The 24,084-nt window shown below is 51.7% G+C and overlaps 1 protein-coding gene across 13 annotated transcripts in view; it reads left to right on the top strand.

Annotated features, from left to right (window-relative positions):
• The first annotated feature begins 3,883 nt into the window (after positions 1–3,883).
• Positions 3,884–24,084, top strand: part of MICAL3 (microtubule associated monooxygenase, calponin and LIM domain containing 3) — a 204,998-nt gene continuing 184,797 nt past the window's right edge. For all 13 annotated transcript variants that reach the window (XM_075552280.1, XM_075552279.1, XM_075552275.1 and 10 more), the window contains exon 1: positions 3,884–4,037. The gene's annotated coding sequence lies outside the window, so the exon portion shown is untranslated. The remainder of the gene's footprint in view (positions 4,038–24,084) is intronic.

Genomic DNA, 24,084 nt, shown 5'->3' with positions numbered 1-24,084 from the left:
GCTGTGTAAGAAGAGAGTAGTTTGCTAAGAAACAATCCAGGATCTCTGCAAACTGATAGGCAGCACCACCGCTCCTGGAGGCCCTTTCTGATGATGGGCACCGATTCCCCGCCCCCGCCCCTGCTCCTCAACCACTGGGCAGTGGGCAGGAGTGTGGGGAGGGGGACAAGCAGTTTTTCTTGTCCTTTGCTATTGAACTTCCCAGAGGTGTCAAAGATGGTAATCTCCAGGACAGAACATAAACACATAGCCAGTAAAAAGACACATACAGAATGCTTTCCCCCTCTTTTTAGAAGGTCTTTCTTGACTGTCCACGGAGAGGACTTCTTGCATAATCCTCCCAGGTCATGGCAGAGGCTTTGCTATTTTGTTTCCTTTGTTGCTTATGCCTCTTCTCTAGTTGTTACATGTGCGGTTAAAAAAAAAAAGGAAAAAGGTTGTGTTCCATCCCAGGGCAAGGCTTGCAGTGGAAAGAATGTGCCACTTGGAAAACCCAACTGCATGATTTACCAGCCTGGCTACCTTGGCCAAATTGGTCAGCCTCTCTGAGCCACAGTTTCCTTCCTCATCTGTAAACAAGCCGCTCCTCCCCCCTCACATGGCGCTTCCAGGATGACATGATATTATGGCTGTGGAAGTTCATAAAACTTTAAAAGATACAAGTTTCCAAAACATGATGTCTGTTAGATTGTATCTTTTGTGTGAAATGCTATAGGTTTATTTATTTATTTATGGTTAAGTTCTTTAAATTAAAAAAACTTTTTTTTTTTTTCAGTGCCAGGGATTTTTAATGCAAAATAGGTACACAGAAGGCCCTCGGCTCCCACTCGAAGGAGGGGGTATTGCATTACAGGAAGATTCCCGGGAAGCACAAATGGTTTACACTTGTCTAGGGTCGCTAGGAGTTACAGTAGACACAATGGCAATGAGTGAGAAAGATTGATAGCAATGCCAACAAGTGTTGGACCTGCAAGATCAGTAGTGCAAACCCACCTGCTACTCCAAGGGCTAAACATGAGACTCTCTGTCCCCGTAAAGATTTTTAAGACCTTGGAAACCCTATAGACCAGTGGTTCTCAACCATCCTAATGCCACAACCCTTTCATACAGTTCCTCATGTTGTGGTGACTTCCCAACCATACAATTATTTTCGTTGCCACTTCATCACTGTCATTTTGCTACTGTTATGAAATGGACAACTCCTGTAAAAGGTTTGTTCTACCCCCAGGTTGAGAACTGCTGTTATAAAGTACTGAGGGTCACTATGAGTCTGAATTAACTCAATGGGAATGGCTTAAAGGTTGGTGGTTTGAATGACATTGGATGGCGGAGGAAAGGCCTGGCAGTCTGCTTTCATAAAGATCATCTAGTGGTTAAGTGTCATGGAGGCAACCCATGTAACAGAATTGCAAAGCCTCTGAGGGTTTTTCAGGGCTCTCATATTTTAGAGGTTGGGGGGTGTCTTTCTCCCTCCGAGCTACCGGGTGGGCTCAAACAGCCAACCTTCCAGTTAGCAGGCAAGTATTTAATATGTGTCCCACCAGGTGTCCTTCTTGTAACAATTACAGCCAAGGAAACCACATGGAACAGTTCTACTTGGTAACATGAGTCAGAACGCCCTCAGTGACAGCAAGCTTGGTTTGGGGTTTAGGCATTGTATGGGAGGACGAGAGTGGCCACTGAAATGAGACATCTGAGTGCACTTGGGCAAATCAGTCCTCAGACCCTGGGTTTCCTCGTCATAAAGTGGCACGATGAAGGCATTTGATAGCGCTGATGGGAGGCTGAACTGAAGTGATGCCTTCAAAGCACCTCCAAACAGTAACTGGCACAACTGATAGTAACTAACAAGCACTAAGTCAGTGTCAACCCCCGCTGCTATCGGTGTGCATCATGAAAGAGGGAAACACTAGTCTGTCAACATGACATGCATATTGGGGTAGCGAGCACGGGGAATCGAGGCTGTGGTGAAGGGACGCAAAATGTATGGGACGGGCGTGTCGTAAGTTTCAGGGAAGGACCGCACTTTCTGGAACCCTTTTAATAATGGGTGGTGACTAAGTTGTCAGGCCAGGGGAAGTGTCACTATCAGAAAGCATAGCCTAACACCTGATGTAATTTGGAAGTGAATGGGAGTGAATAATCAGATGGTGGAAGGTTGAAAAATCCCCAGATTAAGAAGGTAGATTGGGTCTGAAGCTCCATAGCCTAGAAGTTGGCCTGACTACCTTGTTTTAAGCTCCAACATCAAACCCACTGCTCCCCCCGCCCCCCTATTTGTAAGGCTTTGGATTTGTTGGGTGTATGACTGAAGGCACAATTGGTCACACCAAGTTGAATGTCATGTTACAAACTTAAGAGAGAGAAGAGCACTTTAGCTACTCCACAGAGGGCTGGGGTCTGTTGCTAAAATCAAGGATTCCGACAGTTCAACAGGCAGGTTAATTATTCATGGAAACATCGGATAATGTGGGAGCAGGAAAAGGAGAAGGTGATTTGTGAGAAGTAGGAGGAAGGTAATGCCCAGGGTCTCCATGAGTTGGGACTCGCTCCACCCTAGTGGGTACTGGGTTCCAAGGTTTCTGCACTAGCCACAAGGTCATCAGTGTGAAACCACCAGCCACTCAGAGACAAAGATAAAGCTTTCTACTCCCCTAAACAGCGTCAGTCTCTGAACCCCACAGGGGCAGTTTAACTCTGATAATGAGTCAGTATTGCCTCACTGGCAGTGAGTGATCTTGAACTTCAAGATGGGAGAGTTCCCCAAAGAATACTGATCTGCTGGAGTGGAGGTGATAATCTGGATGAAAGCTGAGTGTAGGAAGACCTCATAGTTCTAACCAAAGATCCTTTAACACGATCGACCCAAACCAACCAAACCTTCTGCCATGGAGTCACAAAGTTTCCAAGACTAAAAATCTCATTGTGTTCTCCGCTGAGCGCTGGTGGATTTGAACTAGAAATCTTGCGTTGGCAGCCCAACATGTTTCCCCCAAAGTGAAGAATATATGCAAAGATTGCTGTCTCACACAAAAGATCATAGGATCAAAACATATTAGAGATCGAAAGACCAGTAGGGATCATTTCTTGTTCAACAGCCCCACTTTTGAATGAAGAAACTGAGGCAGAGAAGTTAAATTATCAGCTATATCTGATCCAATCTCTTTATGATTTCGCTTAGCTATTTCTCAGAACACTTGAGGATACCCTAATCTCTCACGTGGATGGGTTCAGAAATGAACATTCTAGTTTATTTTGGCGTCAGTTTCTGAGAGCAACAAGGGAGCAAGGCTTTGCTTTGTACTCCCTTAAAGAGTTAAATTCTCAGAAATCCTCGGGGGCCGTTCTGTTCTGTCCTGTAGGGTCGCAAGGAGTGGTACTGACTGGGTGACAGTGAAGGGGTGTTTTGTATTTGTTTTTGTTGTTTTCCCAGTTTTCTGGAGAGCAACAAATAAGTCCCCTTTAAGCGCATCCTCTAGTGTCCTCCGTCGGGCCGGCTTTGATATTGCCCACCGTGAATCTCCATTGGCCATTTCGTGTGGCTTCTCGCCCTCTTCCAAGAGCCTCAGCCAATCAACGCTTCGCTCGCCCCGCCCCCCCTCGGAGCCCGGAGGAATGTACCACGCGTGCCGTGCAGGAGGGGTAGCCGCGACGACGGGGGCGGCGACTGCGCGTGTCTTCCCCTTTTGTTTATGACCCCCAGGATTCTGGCAGCGGCTCTGCTGGTAAGGAGACGCGGGGTCTCTGAATACGCGCCCCGCGTGCCCATTCCGGAGGTGCGCTTGCGCTCCTCGCCCCCTACGTTGGGGTTCGTTGGTCCGGCCTGGAGGGCCGCAGCCCCCGCCCTCCCATGTGCCCGCCCAGCCGCCGGCGGCGCCGCCGCCGCTCCTGCTCCCACTGCGGCCGCCGCTGCCGCTGTAGCCCGCGCCCGCCTGGCGCTCGGGGCTGCGGGGCTGCGGGAGCCCGGGGTTGGGCTCGGCCGCCCACGCGGGCCACGGGGACGCTGGCGCCGAGGGCACCACCAGCATGAGGTGGAGGTGAGGACCGGACCTGGGAGCTAGCCCGGCGCCAACCGCCCCCGGAGGCGCGTCCCGTCCGCGCCCCGCGCGGGGAGTGCTTCCCGGGCCCCTACGCTGGCTCGGGGCTGCTGGGGGGGCGGTCGGGAGCCGGCGGCCGCGCGTCCCGGCGTCCGGCTGTGAGCCTTCCTGCCCGGCGCCCCGAAGGCTCGGGACCCGCCGCGGGCGCTTGGCGGCCCCTTTCCGCGCGTCCGCTCTGGGCGCAGTCGGCTCGGGGAGGAAGCCCCCGGCCCGCGCTTCTCGGCGGCCGACCCCCGCCGTGACCTCCTGCGGGCGCCCGTCGGGCTGGGCGCGTCCCCGTGGTGAGGGCAGACTTCCAGCGCCTTGTGCGCGTAGGAGGGAGGGGGCTTGGGCTGGACGTGCGGCCCCAGACGTTTGGAACTCGTCGCGACCTGGTCGCGAGCCGTGGGGAGGGGGCTGCGCACAGCGCCTGGCGCCCGAGCCCCAGCTCTCGGGGCCACTTGGCATTCGCTGGAGCCGGAGGTCCTTGGACCTGCCCAAGCGCTCCACGAAGAAGCGGATTCCAGCCTGCCTGCCCCTGGTCTCCGGTCGTTCCGGTTAGGGCCCCTGCGGGAACGTTGAATGCTTTCCCCTTTCCTCGGAGTGGGGGGCTAGGTGGCGGGAGCAGCCTTTCTCAAACCAACAACCACCCATCCCCAAGTGCATGACGAGATGATGGAGATGATGGTCCTGTGAGCAGGCCGGGTGCGGCGGTAGAAGTTCCACGTTTGAAAAATCCCCTCCGGGAGCCGTCTACCCATTTCTGGTTTCAGCAGAGAGCCAGAGGCGGTGACAGCCTTAAGAATCCCAGGTTTCTGGCTTCTCAGCCTGGCATGGATTAGAACCTGACCAGCTCTTGGACGATGGTGTGTTAGGAAGACGTGGTCCGGCCGGCCCCTCCAGCGAGGTTCTGCACCGCCTGTCTTTGATGCATCTTGGCTGATTTTACTTCCCAGTCGGCTTGCAGAGAAAAGAATTTCCAAGAACACAAGCGATGTTTATAGTCTTTTAATGGTGGTGTTTGACATAGACATTAATTGCGGTTTACGTGAAGTGGGTGAATGCAGAAGGATGGCATTGGGTTGCAGACGTTTTTTTAAGGGCTTATTGTTCTTAGTGGGATGTGGATGACGAGAATGGCATTTCAACATCATTGTATGTTTGGCCTCATCTCACTGTTTCTTAGTCATTTAGGATGATGGCTTGCACCCTAGGGGTGAAAAAGAGTTAGGTTTTATATGGAAGAGAGAGAGACATCTTCCTTGAAGTCACAGCTGCCTTTAGGAAGCTTGGCCCTCTCATCAGCTGGCTCTGCAAATGTGTATGTTACTGGCGTGGTTGCTTCCTCCTGTGAAGAACCTGTCAGATGATACTGTAAAGTCCATGTTTGATTGTCAGGTGTACTTGGGTCAGAAATGTGGCCCAGATTATTTTAGCCCTACAGCAGTTTTTCTTCCCCTTGCATTCTGGGTCGGAAAGAATTTTAAACCTGTGTGTTCGTCGAGTAAATATGATAAATGAGCGGGTTTTGATGGTTAATTCCAGAGTCGTGGGAAAGACACGGCTCCTCTTGAAGAGTATGGCTCAGAACCCAGACCTGATTCCTCAGCCACGCCTGCTTTTTATGTTCACGGCAGTAGCGTAGTGAATATCTGCAGCCTGGCCGCCGGGTTGTGATTTTCTTCCTCCCACCGGCCTCTGGGAGGGTTGCCACTCAGGGTTGACTCTGCCCTGTTTCCAGGCTGGCACAGTAGTTCAGCGCTGTGCTGCCAACCCCAAGATAACTGTTGATCAGAATCTACCGGCCGCTTCGCTGGGGAGAGATGTGACGGTGTGCTTCTGTGAAGATTTTCAGTGTTGAAAGCCCTAGGGGCAATTCTACTCGTCCTTTCAGAGTCATTATGAGTTGGCATCGACTTGACAGCAACTGTTTGGGTTTGGCTAGGTGTGGGAGACAAGTGGGCTTTGCAGATAGCGTGGGCGGGGTACTTAGCCTACTGCCTAGCTCACCAAAGATGCACAACCAACCCCAGTAACTTTGTTTTCCTTCTGTTTGGGAGGCCTGGGAACGCCACATTTTAACACTGTTTTGATTACATGTTCTCTTCTTCATTTAGGAAGATAGCTGCCTTCCTTCTCCCCCTTCACTCCTCGCACCCCTGACCTCCAGTACTCAACTCCCCCCCCCCCATATTTGTTTTTATGGTCAATTAAAAATAAAGCTCAGACCTCTAGACCCAAAATTCAAGCAAGGAAAAAAAGTGAACTCTTTCGCCTGGCCTGGTGTGTTGGATATTTTCCGAAAGGATGGTGTGCACCTTGGAAAAGACAGCAGAGGGAAGGGTCCCAATTGGCCCTGAAGCTGTGAAGTCGTCCTGTGGGTGAGGATCTGGGTTGTTGGTTTCTCATGTCCAAGTGGAAACCCTAAGCCTTTCTTCATTCCTCCTGGTGCTGGCACCCAGCGTTGCCTCTGGGAGGGTGAGGCCTGACCGACAGGCAGGGCCAAATCTTAGCTCTGCGGGCCCTGCCTTGCCTCCGGCAACCAGCAAGCAGCCCATTACCACCTCTCCCATGTGCAATGCAGCAGGCTCCAAGGGGACAGGTTCAAAGGCTCTCAGGCCTCACTTTGCTGAAAGAAAGAGTAAGAAGCATCACTGTGGAGCGGTAGGTTTCTTTCTTTTTTTTTTGGTCTTTACGTCCTGTAATACTGGGTGTGGTGTTTTAATAGTCATTGTGCCCTGTATCTGTTACCTGGTCTCTCATAGAGTCCCACCTGTTGTCTCTGGAATCCCCAAAGTTCAGTGCAGTCTAGCGCTCCCATTTGGTCGCCTGAGGAAATGGAGATATTGTGACTACCTCACCATTTCAAGTGAGTCAGTGACTGCACCGGCATGTGAATTATGTGTTCCTTCCATGTTGCTAATCTTGGAAGGAAGAAAAAAACATTTTTGTGTTAACGTGAAGGACTTAATGTCATCAGGAGCGAGCAGTCCCTGGAGAAGGACATCGTGCTGGGTAAACCACAGAAAGGGGTTGCCCGCCCCAGAGAAGGGTGAGCACAGTGGCTTCAACAACGGGCTCAAACCTCAGAAGGGTGAAGCTGATGCAAGACTGGGCCAGGGTTTGCCCCGTGGCACATCTGGTCATGATGAGTCAGAACTGACCCGAAGAAGACAGCAACAACATCAAGGAGTCCCTGGGTGGCAGAAACGCTTAAGTCCTTGACTGATAGCTGATATAGATTGGCAGCTGGACCCCACCCAGAGGTGCTTTAAAAGACCAGCTGGGCGCCTGCTCCCAAAAGGCCACAGCCTTTGGTTCCCTGAGGACCCAAAAGAATAGCGTCCCCATGGAACGCCGTTCTCACACCACACACATGGGGTCACCACCAGTAGGAGTCAACCCGGAGCCCGCTATCAGCAACAACAGAGCATGCCTGACAAACAGACACACTGCTGTCCCCTTGATTTCCATGCAGTGACCCCTTGGGATGTAGGAGCCCCGCCCCCCAGTTTCCAAGGCTTTCTTCTCTGTGACTGGGGGGAGGTTTGCAGAGCAAAGTGGTGGTGTGTCCCACAGTTCTTAGACATTTTGTGACAATGATTGCAGTCCCCACAATGCAACAGCACACTCTTGCCCCTCCTTGCGTAGACCAGTTTCACCGTCCTCCTTCCCCAGCCCTTCCTGCCTTCTGAGCTTTCTCCCTGGGCACATGCGGCCCTTCGGCCTGCCACGGTTGAAGGTTCTATTGAGCTCGCCTTCCCTGGTGTCAGCGTTTCACCCTGTACGCCTTTCTGTCTTTGAGCCACACGGATGAGTTTAGAAGGGGGAGTGAGGGGCATGGTGACCGGGACTTCCACCGGGCTCTTATGAGACCAGAAAGCCTGGTCTTTCTGATTGTCTCGAGGGTTTTCTTTTTAGTTCTAACCGCTTTGTGGACAGGGGAAGGGGCTGTTCCTTTAGGAAAAAAATCATCAGAACTGAAAATAGCTGTATTTGGAGACTGTGAAATACACCTCCTCAGTTGCTGACTGTCTGGCTGTGCGCTGACTGGCGTTCACACCACAGTCAGAACAGAACCTGATGATTGTTCACATCTGACGGTGATAAGTGAAAGTGCTCGGGGGAGTGGTGGTTCACAGGCTTCACTGTAGTGGCCACGCTTCTGGGCATAAAGTGAGCCACCTGGGAAGGAGGGGGCCTGGAGGTCTGGAGCATTGTGGTGTCCGACACAGCAGTCCTGAGGCTCTCTTCCCCCTCCCCCATCCTTCTCTTCTTCCTCCTAGATATGTTGATTTTGGGGAGGGAACCCAGTGGGCGTGAGACCAGCTGGAGAGAATAGGGACCAGCATGGAAGGTGGGCTGTGATACTCTCACCAAGGGGCCATCTCTAGTGCCCAGGCTTTATTCAGCTGCTGTTTGAAACCGTAAACCTGGAGGCCCTCGGCTAGAATCTGTGCGGCAGATAAGGCTCTCCGCTCTACTTCAGATGGCAAAGTGCAGAAATTGGACTCCGCTTTGCTGCTTCGGTCTTTAGCGTCCACAAATAATGCAGCACATTGTGGGAATGGTGGGGGCATTGTTCTGAAAGGTACCCGCATTCTCTGGGCTTCCCCTTCCCTCCAGCCACTTTTCAGAATCCAACTCCAATCCTGTCGGATTGGGTGGGGGTGTGTGTGGAGGGGTGTCAGGTATTACGGTGTCTGGGTTAACGTCAGTGGACAGGAACAATGCCCCCTGTCCTCGCGGGGCTCAGCGGCACCTGTTTTCTTAGGGAGGGCTTTAAACCTTCACCCCAAGCCCTGCCATTAATTCACTGGCCTTGTGCATCCTGCTGGGGGAACTGGGGTTTCCTCAGAGCGAGAAACGCTGCCGCTTACGCTGCTCAGAAAGAGTAGACTCCCTGCCTTCGATTGAGTCAGTGCTGACTCAGAGAGACCCACAGGGTCCTGCCCCTCTGGTTTCCGAGACTGTTCCCGGGAGAAAGCCCCGTCTTTGTCCCACAGAGTGGCTGGTGGCGGGCAGTGGAAGGTAACAGTAATCAGGTTGCACGGTGTGTGGTGGGGGTGTGGGACAGAAGGACTGTTAGTTTGTACTGGTGATGGAGCCTCTGCGAGGAACAGCCGAGCCTGTTGGCTGCCCAAGCTCTGACTCCTCTGTGTTGCTAGTGCGGGATCTGCCCCACACGAGGAAGCAGCCGGCGTGTGTGGTGAGTGAGTGAGACTCGGGAGACACAGCGTCTTTCTGCATGAGATGAGGCTGGAGACGCCAGCTGACTCCTGGTGTCCCCACTCGTGTCAGAGTAGAACTGTCCTCAGGCTTTCCAGTGGCCAGGTTTTCAGGCATAGGCGGCCGTGTGTGTTAGTTCGAGTAGACTAGAGAAACAAATTCACAGACACTCGTGTGCATGAGAAAGAACTTTATGTAAAAGAAATTGTTTATTAAGAGAACTGCCCAGTCCAGATCAAGTCCATAAGTCCAATATTAGCCCCTATGTCTGATACCAGTCTATAAATTCCTCTTCAGACTCAAACAACACATTCAGTGATGCCGAATGCAGGAAGATCACAGGCCAGTGGGTGGAAAGTCTTGTGGATCCAGTGGTGGTGGAAGCATCTCAGAGCTGGGTGGGTCTCCATGTGGCTCCTTCAGCTCCAGGGGCCTGGCTCCATCAATGTAACTCCATGTGGCTTGTCAACAGGAATGTCTCCCAGGGAGAATGTGTCCTGCCTCCAGGGGGGAAGACAGGAGTCCCCAGAATCCTCAAGAGAAGACCATGCCCACACAGAGGCACATTGGCTATGACCTGATGAACAGGGTAGATCCTTATAACTTACTTAACACGTTGACATGAAATTATGTAGCTACCACACCAGGCCTTTCTTCCAGGGCACCACCAATGCCTACAGGTGTCCACTTGTGAGCATGGTGCAGCACTGGGCGGTGTTCCTTCGTTCTATTGTACCCAGGACTGCTGTGATGGCAGCCGAGTCAACAGCAGGTGTGCATTTCATTGCAATATGCAGGGAAGGATTTGATGAACTGCAAGGGGGAGGAAGGGGAGCAGTCTTGGCTTTCCCTTACTGGTTTCAAGTGAATAATAAATACTCGAAAGGCAAAGGGGGGCTTTGGGTGGTCCCAGCTGTGCCCACCCTCTCTGCCCACCTTGCCTCTTTGCTGTGGTGGCTGTATTCCTGCTAAGCCTCAGCCCTCCGGAACCCACCCCACCCCCGCCCCCCAGCTTCCAACTCCACCACCTGACTGCTTGTGATTGAGAAGTACAGCTGCATGTGTGCTGGCAAGGCAGGACGGTGAGGAGCAGACACCGCGTGCCAGGCTCTGTTCCGCATTAGCATCCCATCCACGTCTGCAGCTGGGACGACTGTCAGGGTCCCTGCTTTACATGCAAGGAAAAGGAGGCACAGAGAGCTGAGAGATTCGCTGAAGTCAGGATTTGAACTCTTCACGGGTTCCAGGATTGAGCTCTTGGGGGCCAGCCAAGGGACAGGGACACTGACGTAGGATGGCAAATGATAGTGATTCGGGGTTATCTGCCCACTTGATGGTGGTTCCCCACCCCTTCCTCACGAGTCTGTTCCTGCCCCCAATTTCACACCCCTCCCCCCTCAAGGTTAACTGCAGGTTCCTTGAAGACGCACATATCTGAGGGGCACACCAGAGGAGGTCGTTGTGGAGCACCTGGAGGAAGACCCAGGCCTGGTGGGCTTCCCAGAGGGGCCCTCAGGACAGTACAGACACAGCTTGCTGGGGGTTGGCTGCACCCAGAGAGGTGGGAGAGTGCTGCTCCCAGGAGAGGCGTCTCTCCCGCTGCCTTCTGTGCTGTGGGTTTCTGATTCCCAAGACCTTAGAACAGGGGCAAATCCTCTCATAGCCCCAGCTGAGCTATTATATTTATAGATGCTTTTTATTATTTTTTTAACGAGCTAGTCTGGGATCCTAACCACTGCTTATAATTGTCAAATGAACTTTTGGAATAGAACCGGCTACCCAGTTTGGTCATAACGTGTGGTCAGAGTCATTTATTTCCCTGTGAAAAAGAAAAGGGGAAGGATTTTAACTGGTGGTGTGGGCTTGTGTCAGTTCATTTCCAACACAGGTGTTTCTCAAATCCAGCCTTGCAGAGCTAGGGAGGCAAACACGACAGCCTTCTGTTTGGGGCTTTAGGCACCTGGAGACCAGTGGGAGCCTGTGCACTGTTATTAGTAATTGTCTTAACAGGTGTTAGTTACTCTGAGCCACGGAGTCCTTGTTTTGCCCACAGACATCTATCTGGCTTCAGATGGGTGGCAGAGAGAGGCCAAGGGCTGGCAGGGCATCCACTAAGGTAAGGTACGGAGGGAGGCTGGGTGCCTCCAGGTCCCGTGTGTTTAGGCACCAGGCTGTAAGGTGAAACATCGACAGAGCAAAAGGAAGCGGCACGGGGGGGAGGAAAGAACACTGGACCCAAATCCACTGCCAACAAGTCAGTTCTGACTCCTAGCACCCCTTGAAGGACGGACAGAGGAGAATTGTGCCATTGGACTTTGCGGCTGGAGCTCTTCACAGAAACAGCCTGCCTCGTCTTTCCCCCTGAGGGCGGCTGGGAGGTTTGAACAGTTGATCGGCTAGCAGCCCAGCACTTGACCAGTGAGGCCCCCGGACCGCCTTCAGGCTGAGACATAAACTCATGAGCTGGCAACTTGAATCAGTGCCAAGGCATTTCCTGGGTACTTTGACTCTCGCGGCACAGTGGGTTACACGTTGGGCACTTTGAACCCACCAGGAGCTGCACAGGGCCCAGAGGAGTCTCTCTGCCTCAGCAACCCCAGGGAACACTTACACCCTGCCCTGGAGGGTCCCTATGAGGGGAATTGACTCAGCGCAGGGGTACTTAAGTTGAGTGTGCCTCATCCCTGGTGGGAGGAGCTCTGGTGATGTAGTGGTTACACATTGGGCTGCTAACTTCAAGGTCAGCAGTTTAAAACCACCAGCCAACTCTGGAGAAAGATAAGGTTTTCTACTCCTGTAAAGAGCTACAGTCTCAGAAACTCACAAGGGCAATTCTACCCTGCCCTGTAGGGTCGCTGTGAGTCATAATCGATTATTTTTGGTTTTGAGCCGTTAGGGAGGGTGGGACATGAAGAAGCCCCTGAGCTGGCCACCCTGGGAGACAGGGAACATAAGGATGTAGGTCCTGAGAGGTTAAAGAGGCTATAGTCTTGGATTGGGTTCAACTACCTGAGAAGCCCTGGTGGGGCTTTGGGGTAGACATTGGGCTGCCCACCTGCAGGACGGTGTCTCAAGTCCACTAGCCTCTGTGGGAGAAGGATGAGGCTGTCAGCTCTTGTAAGGAGTTACATTCTTGGAAACCTGATACAGGGTCTGTGTGAGTCAGAATCGATTTACTGGCTCTGTGTTGTTTTTTTGCTCTCTCTATAAGTGCCAGATAAGTAAGTCGGCCACCATTTGCCGGCTGCCTGCGTTTCTACAGGCACACAAATGCACGCAGCTGCAGTAAGTTGTAAGTGACTGAGCAGGGCACCCTGAATATGGAGCCGTAAGCAAATTGTACCAACTAGTAGCATTTTGTGTCTCGATTTTTTTCCCCTATTGTGCTAAAAATGGTCTCGACAAAGCAGTCACTGTTTGGCTTTGATAGTCTTGTGCAGATGATTGAGAATTCCTAGATTGTGCCTGACCCGTCTGCCTGTGGATTCTGGAATGTTTGTATTTTACACACAGGATTGCTCTGAGGTTCCTCCCTGTGGCCCCAAGGAGCCCCCCCCGGGGGGGGGGAGCAGTGCTGGCCATGGGAATGTGTGATTGGCTGGGAATGATGACCTCTCGAGCAAGAGCAGTTCAGGGTCCACTTGGTCATGACCTTGTCGAGGATGTTGGCCAACAGACTGGCGCTTTTCCCGTCCACGTTCCCCCCCTCCCCCGTCATTCCCGTGCCAGCTGTCTGTCCTGTGCTGTCTTTGGAAGCTGATGCGTTGGTAGAAAGAGGCCGGCTAGGACTCGCTGCTGCTGGATGTGCTTAGTGGGGCAGTTTCTGCTTGCTTGTGCTTACAGTTTTACTTTCCAAAACCTCTGGATCACCCTGATCAGGTCATTCGAATGGAAGACACTTAAGTAAGTGGATGGCTTCCAACCTTGGCCTCCTGCTAGAGGGAATTGAGTTGACTCAATTGAATATCATTTCGGCTCCATTCATGCACTGCTAAAGAAGATTTCTCTGGCCACTGGAGAATTCATCAGCTTAAACTCATTGTACAGAAATGCAGATTCCTACCCAAAATACAGTGTGTACTTTTCTGCTCTCGATTTTTCACATTAAAGGAATGTTGCACCAGGATTCCTTCTTAAGGAATGGAAAAGTCCTAGCACTTACACAACTCCCGGCGGCAATCTGTGAACTTCCACCATTGGTAGCAATGACTGCCTGTCACTTGTACCTGCTTTGCCCTCTCTGCTCCCCATTGACCACCGCCACACACTCAGCCTCAAAGCCAGAGATGTGACTGGGCTCTGCTCTCTCAGCCTCCAGGGCCTGCCATGGGGTCTGCTGGTGTGGCAGACAGGGCCAGGTGCTGCCGTGGGCTGTGGGTTAGGGCGTGTCCTGGCAGTGCCCGCCAGCCCAGCTTCTGCTCATGCAGTATTTATTTGCATGCCAGGAGTTGTCTGGACCATCTCCGTCTGCCCTGCCTCCTGCCATGTGCAACTGCTTCCTTCCCGTCTGTGCTTGTCGCCCAAGACTATTTTTGCAGACTGATAAGTTCCAAACAGTTGGATCTGGGCCACAGGCAGGGGAATGCACAGTGGCATCGAGATTGCGTCCCGATCGTAGAGTAAATGAGTAGGAGTATAAATACTGGACCATCAGCAGATTTGGGAAGGCAAGTGCGGGATATCTTTGACAGGCCAGTAAACCTTGGGCTAGTGAGGTTAGACGACTTGCCCGGGGCTCTTAGCTGACCACTGGTGGTGAGTCGCTGCAGAGGTGCATGGCGGCCCCTGCACCACGGGATTAAATATTGCCCGGCCCTCTGGTAGCCCCATGGCTGGTTGGAAGTCAGATGTTTGGGTTTTCGCCGAAAGTAGTTCTCCAGACCCTCCTCCTAGTGTGCTCCACACGAGTCTGCGAGATTCCACCGAAACCTTTCCGTGTTCTCTCACTGCTGCCGAGGTGATGCCCACTCACAGGGTGGAACTGCCCCTGTGAGTTTCTGCGGCTGTAACTCTTGACGAGAGCAGGAAGCCTCCGTTTTTTCCCGTGGAATGACTGGTGGCTTTGAACTGCTGATCTGGGGATTAGCCAGTACACCACCAGGGCTCCCTCTTCCGTATCGTGACATCACACAAGCCTCCTCTGGCCCATGGATGGTGAGTGCACGTGAGGTGCATTGGCTGGGAATTGAACCTAGGCCTCCTACATGGAAGGTGGGCGTTCCACCACTGCCCTGCAGCTGCCGAATAACCAAGGACCCAGTGCCATCGGATGGGCTGTGACTTAGGTGACTCCATGTGTGCCGGGAGTAGAACTGTGGTCTTCTTTGATGGCTGGTTTTTCTTAAGTAGATCACCACGCCTATCTAAGGAGGTGCCTCTGAGTAGATTTGAACTGTCCAACCTTTCAGCTAGCAGCGGAGACTATTCGCTGTTTGCAGCACCCAGAGGCTCCAGCTGGTCCTAACCCACGGCCATCGAGTGCATTCTGACTCGTAGCGGTGCCGGAAAGACGAGTAGAATTGCTCCATCGGTTTTAACTCCAGCTGCCATCCAGTCCATGCTGACTCATGGAGACCCTCTGTGGCAGCGGTTCTCAACTGGTGGGTCGTGACCCCTTGGGGCTATTGAACGACCCTTTCACAGGGGTTGCCTAATTCATAACAGTAGCAAAATGACAGGAAGTAACAATGGAAATAATTTGATGGTTGGGGGATCACCATCACATGAGGAACTGCATGAAAGAGTCGAGGCATTAGGAAGTTTGAGAACCACTGCCCTGTGGGTTTCTGAGACTGTAACTGTGTAGGGGAGTAGAAAGCCCAGTCTTCCTCCTTCAGAGCTACAGCTGGTTTCAAACTGTCAACCATGCAGATCATAGCCCACTGAGTAACCACTACACCAGCAGGCAAATCTCTATGGGAGAAGGAGCCTCCTGCAGGGGGGGGGCTAGTATGTTTGAATCACAGACCTTTAGTTTAGCAGTCAAGCACCTTAACCTCTGTATCACCAGGGTACCTGCTAGCTGGTAAATAAAACCAAACCAGACCCACTGTCATGGAGTCAATTCCAGCTGGCTAAACTGGATTAGGACTCTAGGGTGGCACTGTGGTTAAAGTGCTTGACTGCTAGCACAGTAAGGTGGAAGTTTCAAACCCACAACGCCGCTCTGTGGGAGAAAGATGCAGCAGCCTGCGTCCCTAACGAGTTGCTGCTCTTGTTTGGTACGGTCAAGTTAGTGCCATCTCATAGCGACCCTGGTGTGCACCAGGATGAAAGGCTGACTGGGCCCATGCCCACTCTACAGTTGTTCTGCTGAGCCCATTGTTGCAGCCACTGTGCCAGTCCCTCTCCTGAACAGTCTTCGTTTCTGCTGCCCTTCTACTTTACCAAGCGTGATGTCCTTTTCCAGGGACTGGTCTCCTGATAAATCCATAGTGCATCTTCCCCCTCCCCCATCATGACCTCAGTTCTACCTTATAAATCTGGCTAGACCAGAAAATGTACATGGGTACAGATAACAGCTCGAAACAGGGAATTCAGGACAGATAAGCCCCTCACGACCAATAACAAGAGTAGCGATACCAGGAGGGGAAGGGGAAGGTGTGGGGAGAAAGGGGGAACCGATCACAGTGATCTACATATAACCGCTTCCCAGGGGGACAGACAACAGAAAAGTGGGTGAAGGGAGTCAGCTGGTTGGAGTCATGGTGGCATGTCATGGTAAGACTTGAAAAAAAAAATCAAGGGTTCATGAGGGAGGGAGGGAGGGAGGGAGGGGCAATGAGCTCAAGGGTTCAAGTAGAAAAAAAAGGTTTTGAGAATGATGGTAACATGTATAAGCATGCTTGACATGGTGTATGTATGGATTGTGATAAGAGTTGTAAGAGACCCCAATAAAATGATTTAAAAATAATAAAATAAATAAAGATACCCTGGTTGGGGTATTTTCAGTCCTTAGTTCTAGAAGTGACTTCTTTGCTCTTCAGCACTTTAAAGAGACCTGGTGTAGCAGATGCCCAACGCAAACACATCAGTGGATTTCTTGCCACTGCTTCCATGGCCAAGATGAAATCTCTGACAACTTTATTCTTTTCTCTGTTAATCGCGATGTTATCTAGTGGTCAGTTGTGAGAGGATCTTGGTTTTCTTTACATTGAGTTGCAGTCTGTCCTGAAACCTGTAATCTTTGATCAGAATCGGCATGTGCTTCAAGGTCTCCTTGCTTTCAGCGAGCAAGGTGGTGTTGTGTCATCCGCATATTGCAGGCAATTAATAAGCTTTCCTCCAATCCTGTTGCCACATTCTTTTACACATAGGCTGGCCTTTCAGATTATTTTCTCAGCATATAGATGGAATAAATACCATGAAAAGATACTGCAGGGGCAGTGAATGATTTAATGTGGCTCTTGGAGCCAAAGTCTCTAGCTCCCAGCAAACGACCCTTCTCTGAAAGGGGCTGGTAAAAAAGGTGAAGGATTAGCATGTGAGTAATTCAGAACAGGGTTCCCTGGAGTGCCATTCTGCCGTGCATACAATGAGCCCTCTGAGAAGCAGGAGGAGGGATCTCATTACCAGCAAGAACCACGATTGGAGCACATCCTCTGGACCCAAGGTCCCTGCACAGCAGAACATGGAGCCAGAGTTATGGACTTGTCGACCCACAGAGCAAGTTAAACTGAGTGCTTTTGTGCAGGGGCTGGGTTTGCTGGCCATTGTAGCTTAGCCCAAACGTGTGCTCCTTGGGCATCTGTTAGATTTGACAGAACTTTGTAACACGTCCCGATAGACAGTGCAACCCTGAGCATTTCCCGCCGGCAGTACAACTTGATAACTTCTTAATAAACTCTTTAATCACGAATTCTGTCTGCGTTCTGTGTAGCCACTGCAGTGGCTATTAGAACCTAGATAGAAAGTGTAGAACATGAAGTCAATCCAGACATGCAGATCTTTGCAGATTTCAAACCACTCAGCATCCCCTGGCTGTGTTTGAACACTGCAGGCAGGAGTACACTGAAGCGTTCTGGAATTCCTACTTGTGTCAGTGCTGTCTGTGAAGATTGATAGCCCAGGACTACCCCTGTGTCCTATGGGGTCCCGTGAGTCTGACTTAGCGGAGTGCGCTTGGGGTTGAAACTGGAGCACAAGAGACGAGATGTGCAGTAGATAAGAGCATGGGCCCTGGAGCCAGACTGGACTTCACAGCTCACTAGCAAGTGTCCTTGAGTGTGTGACCTCACTTTCCCAGGCTTCCGCCTCCACCTCTGCACGATGGATGGCACATCGAGGCTGCTTACCCTCCTCTCGTGTGCACACTTAGAACTCGCCAGGCACGTGGTGAGCGCCTTAAGTGTTAGCGAGTGTTGTCATTACCTGTGTTTATAGCCCTTGGAATGTAATCCGGGGTTTTGGGTTTCCTTTCAGCTAGGTGAGCTCCAGGGGAGCCCGCCCGCGTTAGTCTCTGCTGCACAGTTCGTCCATTGCTTTCTGTGCAGTATTTCCCTAAAGAAGACCAGCTCCTCGACGACTCCCTTCTGACCCTTCTCTACTCAGCAGCCAGACCCCCAGTGGCTCTCTCTCCCCACACCTCCGACTAAAAGCTAACCTCTTTTCTTTTCAGTAAGCCCAAACCAAAAAAACAAACCCCAAACCAGCTGCCGGCAGTTGATTGCAACTCATAGTGACCCTATAGGATAGAGTAGAACTCGAACTGCCTCTTTGAGTTTCTCAACAGCATCAGAAAGTCTCCTCTTTCTCCCTCAGAGCAGCTGGTGGCTGCGAACTGCTGACCCTGCAGCTGGCAGCCTACCGAGAAGGCGACTGTTAACAGTCCGCCTCCAATTCCTGCTCTCCCTCCCCTCCCCCTCTGCCTCCTTCCTGGAGTTCCCCATTGCTCTCATTCCTAGCACCTCTTAGACTTCCTGGAACCCTGTATTCAGCCATGTGTTCATTATCTACATGTTAGCCGTCTTCCATGGCTTGTACTGATCATTAGGACAGGGGACAGGTTCAGAAGAAGTCTGTGACCTGGCCCCTGCTCCTGGGAAACCTACCTGCTTCAAAAGAAAGAGAGTGACTCTACAAGACAGTTGGGTAACAGGAGAGAAGAGGGATGAAATATTGAAACGCACAGCCTCAGTGAGTCCAGTCTTTGGAAGACCCCAAGACAGGACGGGTGCTTTTTAAGACTGTCAGGAGCCAAGCCCTAGTTCATTTGCTTCCTGTGCATTTCTACCCTACAGGCTGCATGATGCCTTGCTATCCCCTTCCTTATGGATGAGGACACAAAGGTGTCAGGATCTTGGTCCCGGACATGCAACACAGGAGTGCTGGGACTCAAACCCAATCAGAATGGTGGCCTGAGTCACTGGGAGGGCTGTCCAGGCAGGATGAGGAGGCTGGTCTAAGCAAAAGCTTTGGTGGAAAGTGAGCTTGCAGCATTCCAAGGCAGTGAGGAGGCCTGCCTGGCTGCCCGCCCTGGACTTGAGTTCAGTGTGGGTAATACATTGGGCTGCTAACCTCAGAGTTAGCAGTTCAAAACCACAGGCTGCTCCTTGGAAGAAAGACGAGACTTTTTGCTCCCATAAAGATTTACAGCCTGGGAAATCCACAGTGGGCAGTTGGCCTCTGTTTCTGAGGTGACTGCGAGTTGGAGTCCACTCAGTGGCAGTGAGCTTGTCTTGGTTCTTTGCCTCACCAAAAACCCCAGGCGGTGTCTGGGTGTTGGGGTGAGTAAGGCATGGTGCTTGCCTACTGGCATCTTGCTGTGGCTGAGGAGACAGAAGCAAACAGATGGTCTCAGTGCCGTGTGGGAAGAGGGGCCACGAGGATCGGGAGCTGTGCCGTGTTCCTGGAGCAGGAGCCGCCGGAAAATGTTTTGGAAAGATGTTAGTGGCAGGCTGGCAGCTAAAGGCTCCGGGGGTTTCCTAAAAATCAGAATTACAAGAGCCAAGGTGTGACTTTTGAGAAGCAAGCTTATTCATTTGGCCTGATTGCTTCCTGGAATAGTAGGCAATGGGATTGTCCAGTCTATTCAAAGACAAAGAGCAACAGAGTGGAAGTAGTATTTTAGGTTAATCTGGTGGAAGTGTCCTGGTAGCCCGGCAGATTAAGGGCTGCAGTACTGAGTGGTCACCAGTTCAAACCCACCAGCTGCTCTATCAGAGAAAGGTGAGGCTATCTACTCCTATAACGATTTACAGGTGCTGAAACCCCTGTGGGGCAGTTCACCTCTGCCCCGTGGGGTCACTATGAGTTCGAGTTCAGCAGCAGCAGGTTTAATCAGGGCTGGCTGGAGAGATGAGTCAGAGAAGACCAGCGGTGAAAGGGTTGGCAAACCTTTCTGTGAAAAGGGACAGGTAGGTAATATTTTGGCTTCTCAGGCCAGCCGGTCCCGGGTGCTTCTACTCAGCTCCACCTTGGTGGCGCTTCTGCAGCCATAAGCAGTGCTGAAATGGGTGAGGGTGGCAGGCTGTGCTCCGGTGAAACTTTCATCAATGCCCACCGAATGTGAATTTCAAAGAGTGTTCACTTGTTCCAGCATAATCTCTTTTGTTTTTTCCTCCTTCAACCATTTAAAAAATGGAAAGGCTATTCTCATTAAACCTGCAGGCTGGGTTCTGTCCTGGGGCCAAGCTGTGGTCCGGGATCTGGAGTTGGGGGTTAGCAGTGCACCTGGAAGGGAGAAGCTGAGGCCAGGGCCAGTTTGGAATGAGGACACTGATCAGCTAGGGGAGGCGAGGAGAGGGGAGAGCCCCAGATAAGGTTGCAGCTCCGAGGCAGAGCAGCTTCCGAGCGCTCTTGGTCCAAGGATTGGACTCAGTTCTGGAGAACACTCAGCTGTAGCTTTCAGACATCCCTCCTGCCCCAAGACAGTCACTTGTGCTGCCTTGCTTCCACGCACACAGGGCAGGGCCAGCTCCCGCAGACCGGCTTGTTTGCTGGAATGCAGGACGAGGTCCTTGTGAGGGTGGCTTTATTTTGGTAAGTTTCCACATCTGCAGAGAATTGAGAGTATGATTTTAGTCAATTAATAGGCTCTTCCAGCCTTAGTGCCTTGTGTGTATATTAAGATTCTGAATTTCATATGCCTGTAGATATAGTCCCATTTTGGAAGGCATTCTCTATCAAAGAACAGGAATCAGATGGGATTGAGACCTGACTTTAGTAGAGGGGAGGAATCCTGGTGACATGGTGATTATGTGTTGGGCTGCAATCTGCAAGGTCTGTAGTTCAAAACCACCATCCCCTCCTTGGGAGAAAGACAGTGCTTTCTACTCCCATCAACAGTTATAGTCCAGGAAAATTACAGGGGCAGTTCCACCCTGTCCTATAGGTTCTCTGAGTTGGCAGGGAATTTTAGTCGAGGGTGTGAATTGGCTGCCCTCTATTTCCCTGATGACATCTTCAAGATCCCACCTCAGGGCCAGGCATGACCAGGCCCCACTGTGTCCCTTGGATGGATAATGGTGCCATCCTCCAGTTCCAGACATCATCCCTTCCCCTGGAAAGTGAGGGAGCTGTGGCAGAAGCGAGAGGACTTGCTATGGCTTTTGGACATCTTTGGCTTCTGGCTCTGAACCCTCCCATCTGTCCCACCTCAGTCTGACCTTCGGATTTGGGACTGAACAGCACCCAGTGCCACCTGAGACATTTCCTGAAACTTTCGTGAGCTTTGGGCCATTTCAGTGAATTGCAGAACCCAGGGATGTGACGGCATGTACTCCAGGAGGGATGCGTGTGTGGCGGGTAGGGGGGTGGGGGTTGAAGCTGAGTTGCATCTTGGAAGAGTTCGGACATCATTCATCTCTGGCTACCTTAGGCTAGTCTGGTTTTAATTCTTAAAAAAAAAAAATGATTGCCACAAGTAAGTAGTAGGAGCTAGCTCTCCCTTCCCAGCCTGGCCCCCTCCCCATACCTGCAACTTGTGCACCTCTGCTGTATTATTCCTCTTCTCCCCTTGTACGTGTGTGCATTGCGTTCTGGCCTCGTGAATGCCGGCAGCATCTTGCTGCTTTGCCCTGACAACTTTGGGGAGGGTGCCCTCTTCCATAGCACAGAGTAGTCAGTCAACGTTGGGGAACTTAACAGTGCATGGCTGTTATCTGACTGTTGGTTTTAAATCTAGCACCCTTCTGATACTGGTGACTTCCAGATTCCTTGTATGTAAATAACGATACTGTGGCTCCCTTTAAGAGCCGTATAACCCCAGGTACCTGCGCAGCACTGGACCCACACTTCCAGAGTGCGTCCTCCAGTGCTCGTGTTGGGGCTGCCCTGTGGGGACCAGCGGACCCCACAACCCAAACCAAACTTGCTGCCATCGAGTTGATGCTGACTCATAGTGACTGGTAGTTACATAAGTTCATATCAACTGATAAATAAGTGTAGGGCTGGGATCTAGCCTGTCAATCAGGTGATAGCATGATTGACTGTGGGTATGGCTTTCTCATGAGGATTCTGGAAACTTCCTTTCTCCCTGGAGGAGGACCACCTTCTCTCTCTGCTTCATCTTCCTGCTGAGGAGTCCCACTCAGAAAGCAGGAGCAGCCAGCACTGAGATGCTTCTACTGGCATTAGATCCACACAACTTTCTACCCACCGGCCTGTGATCTTCCTGCATTTGGCATCATTGCATGTGCTGTGTGAGTCTGAAGAGGGATTTATGGACTAGCATCGGACATAAGGGCTAACATCAGACTTACGGACTTGATCTGGACTGGGCTGGGATGTTTTCTTAATATACAATTGCTCTTTGATATAAAGCTCTCTCTTATACACAAATGACTGTCCCTGGATTTGTTTCTCTAGACACCCCTGATGAACACAGCGACCCTATAGGACAGGCTAGAGCTGGCCCTGTGGGTTTCCGAGACTCCACTCTCGATGGGAGTAGAAAGCCCCATCTTTCTCCCTGTCCCTTAAAAAGAAGGGCAGCCCCACAGCTAAAGGGCCATCTGCTGTCCCAAGTTGCTAAGCTGCCAGAGGGCAGGGGCAGGTTGCACTCTGCATACTAATTCACAGTGGCCACAGATTCCCACTCAACCTGACCCCACATGTGTCTTATGCTCTGTAGGGTTTTCAGTGGCCGATGTTTTGGAAGTAGATGCACTTCCTCCCAAAGCATCTTGGAATAGACTTGAGCTTCCTTTCAGTCAGCAACCAAGCACCCTAAAGGCTTGTCCCACCCAGGAAATCCTTTATTTTACCACACACCAGTCGCCTGCCATTTCCAGCCTCCTTCCAGAGGGAGTTCATTGGCTCTTGGGGCAGCAGCCACCGCTGTCTCTTCTTCCCTCCTCTCGGCTGCATTTTGGTCTGTGGATAGATCCCCCCCCCCCCCCCCCGTGTCTTCCCGCCCCCAGGGCTTCCAAGGCTTAATCTGGAAAATGAAATAAATTGGAGTTGTTTATGCCAAAAATAAAATGGGAGTAAAAGGCGCCCTACCATTTTTGAACTTGGGGGAAAGAAAAAGGACTTTTGGTTTGCTACTTTTAAAAGACTGAAAACCAGAAATAGAGAAGTGGCTAATGGTTATTGCTCGTGAGTATCTATAGCTTCCAGGGTTCCCATGGAACTACAGCAAATGGGGGTCTGGAAATTCTGCACATGATGGGAGCGGCGCATGGGGAAGGTTCTGTGTTTGTTGGGCGGGTGACTCACTGCATTCAGCTAGCTTCTCTGACTTCAGCCCACCGGCTTGTGACTGGGATAGTTCACTGTGCCCTTCCAAGAGCATGTTCTTGTGATTGAGACGTAGACGTCTGAAATCCGAAGGCTCTCAGGGACTCTGGTCAGGGTCTCTCTCAGGCCTTGTGCTGGGCGTGGGGTGGGGTGGGCACAGAGAAGGGTAGAGAGGCAAGTCGCCTCTGTATGCCCTGTTCTTTCACCAGGCGGGAACACCTTGATTCTGCCGCTGCTGCACACCGAGCCCAGGTGAGTTGCTGGGTGGTCCTGTATCACAGTTTTACGTTTGTAAACTGCTAGTGCGATCTGGGGTCAAGTAGAAGGATGTGGCTAGCCACCAGTTTAACGGGTATGCTGGGGGTACGGTTTGAGTATAAAATTTGTCAGATGTGCTCGTAATTAAAATGCAAGGGCCATTTACAGACTGATGTTTTCATAGCAGCACCCTTAACCCAGGTAGACGTTATTGCTCTCCACTCGTGTAAGAGGGGCTGATGGGAGCGATAGCAGAAGCCACTCGGATGAGACTTGCTTGACTTCTGGGGCCTCGTAGTGTGTGCAATCTCCAAAAAAGGCCGGCAGATTCCGAAGCCTCCACTTAAAAGCATCCTAAGGAGCAGTGGTCACAGGCCGTGCTGTGCTAGCTTACATTGCACTCTTGGGGTCAAGATAAATACAAAAAGAACAGCCCTGGCCATCAGGAAGATGGGGAATCTGGTACAACCACACGCGAGGGTCCTGCTGCCCTGTGGGCCATCATCATTGAGGTAGTGAGTTTATGGTGCCAACCTGGCCGACAAACACAGGTGGGGTTGTTTGAAGGGCAGAGGGATACATGGCTCCGTGAGCCTAGCCTTTCAAGTTCTCAGGTCTCTTGCTTTCTGGTGGTCGGACCAGGGTGCAGCTGCCTTAGCCAGTTCCCTGCTTTAGCTGGCAAGGCTGACTTCCTGCAAGTCATCCCTGAGGAGAAGCCACATGGACCTACCCCGATGCAGCCCTGGGTTCTGGAGCAGCCGTGTGGAGACCCCTGCCAGGGCTGAAATGCTTACACATTCACTGACTCGGCTTTCCTCCTGCAGTCGGCATCATTGCGTCT

The sequence above is a fragment of the Tenrec ecaudatus genome, chromosome 6, assembly GCF_050624435.1.
Source record: "Tenrec ecaudatus isolate mTenEca1 chromosome 6, mTenEca1.hap1, whole genome shotgun sequence".
In the NCBI taxonomy this organism is placed as follows: Eukaryota; Metazoa; Chordata; class Mammalia; order Afrosoricida; family Tenrecidae; genus Tenrec; species Tenrec ecaudatus.
This window is presented reverse-complemented; position numbering and strand designations above follow the sequence as displayed.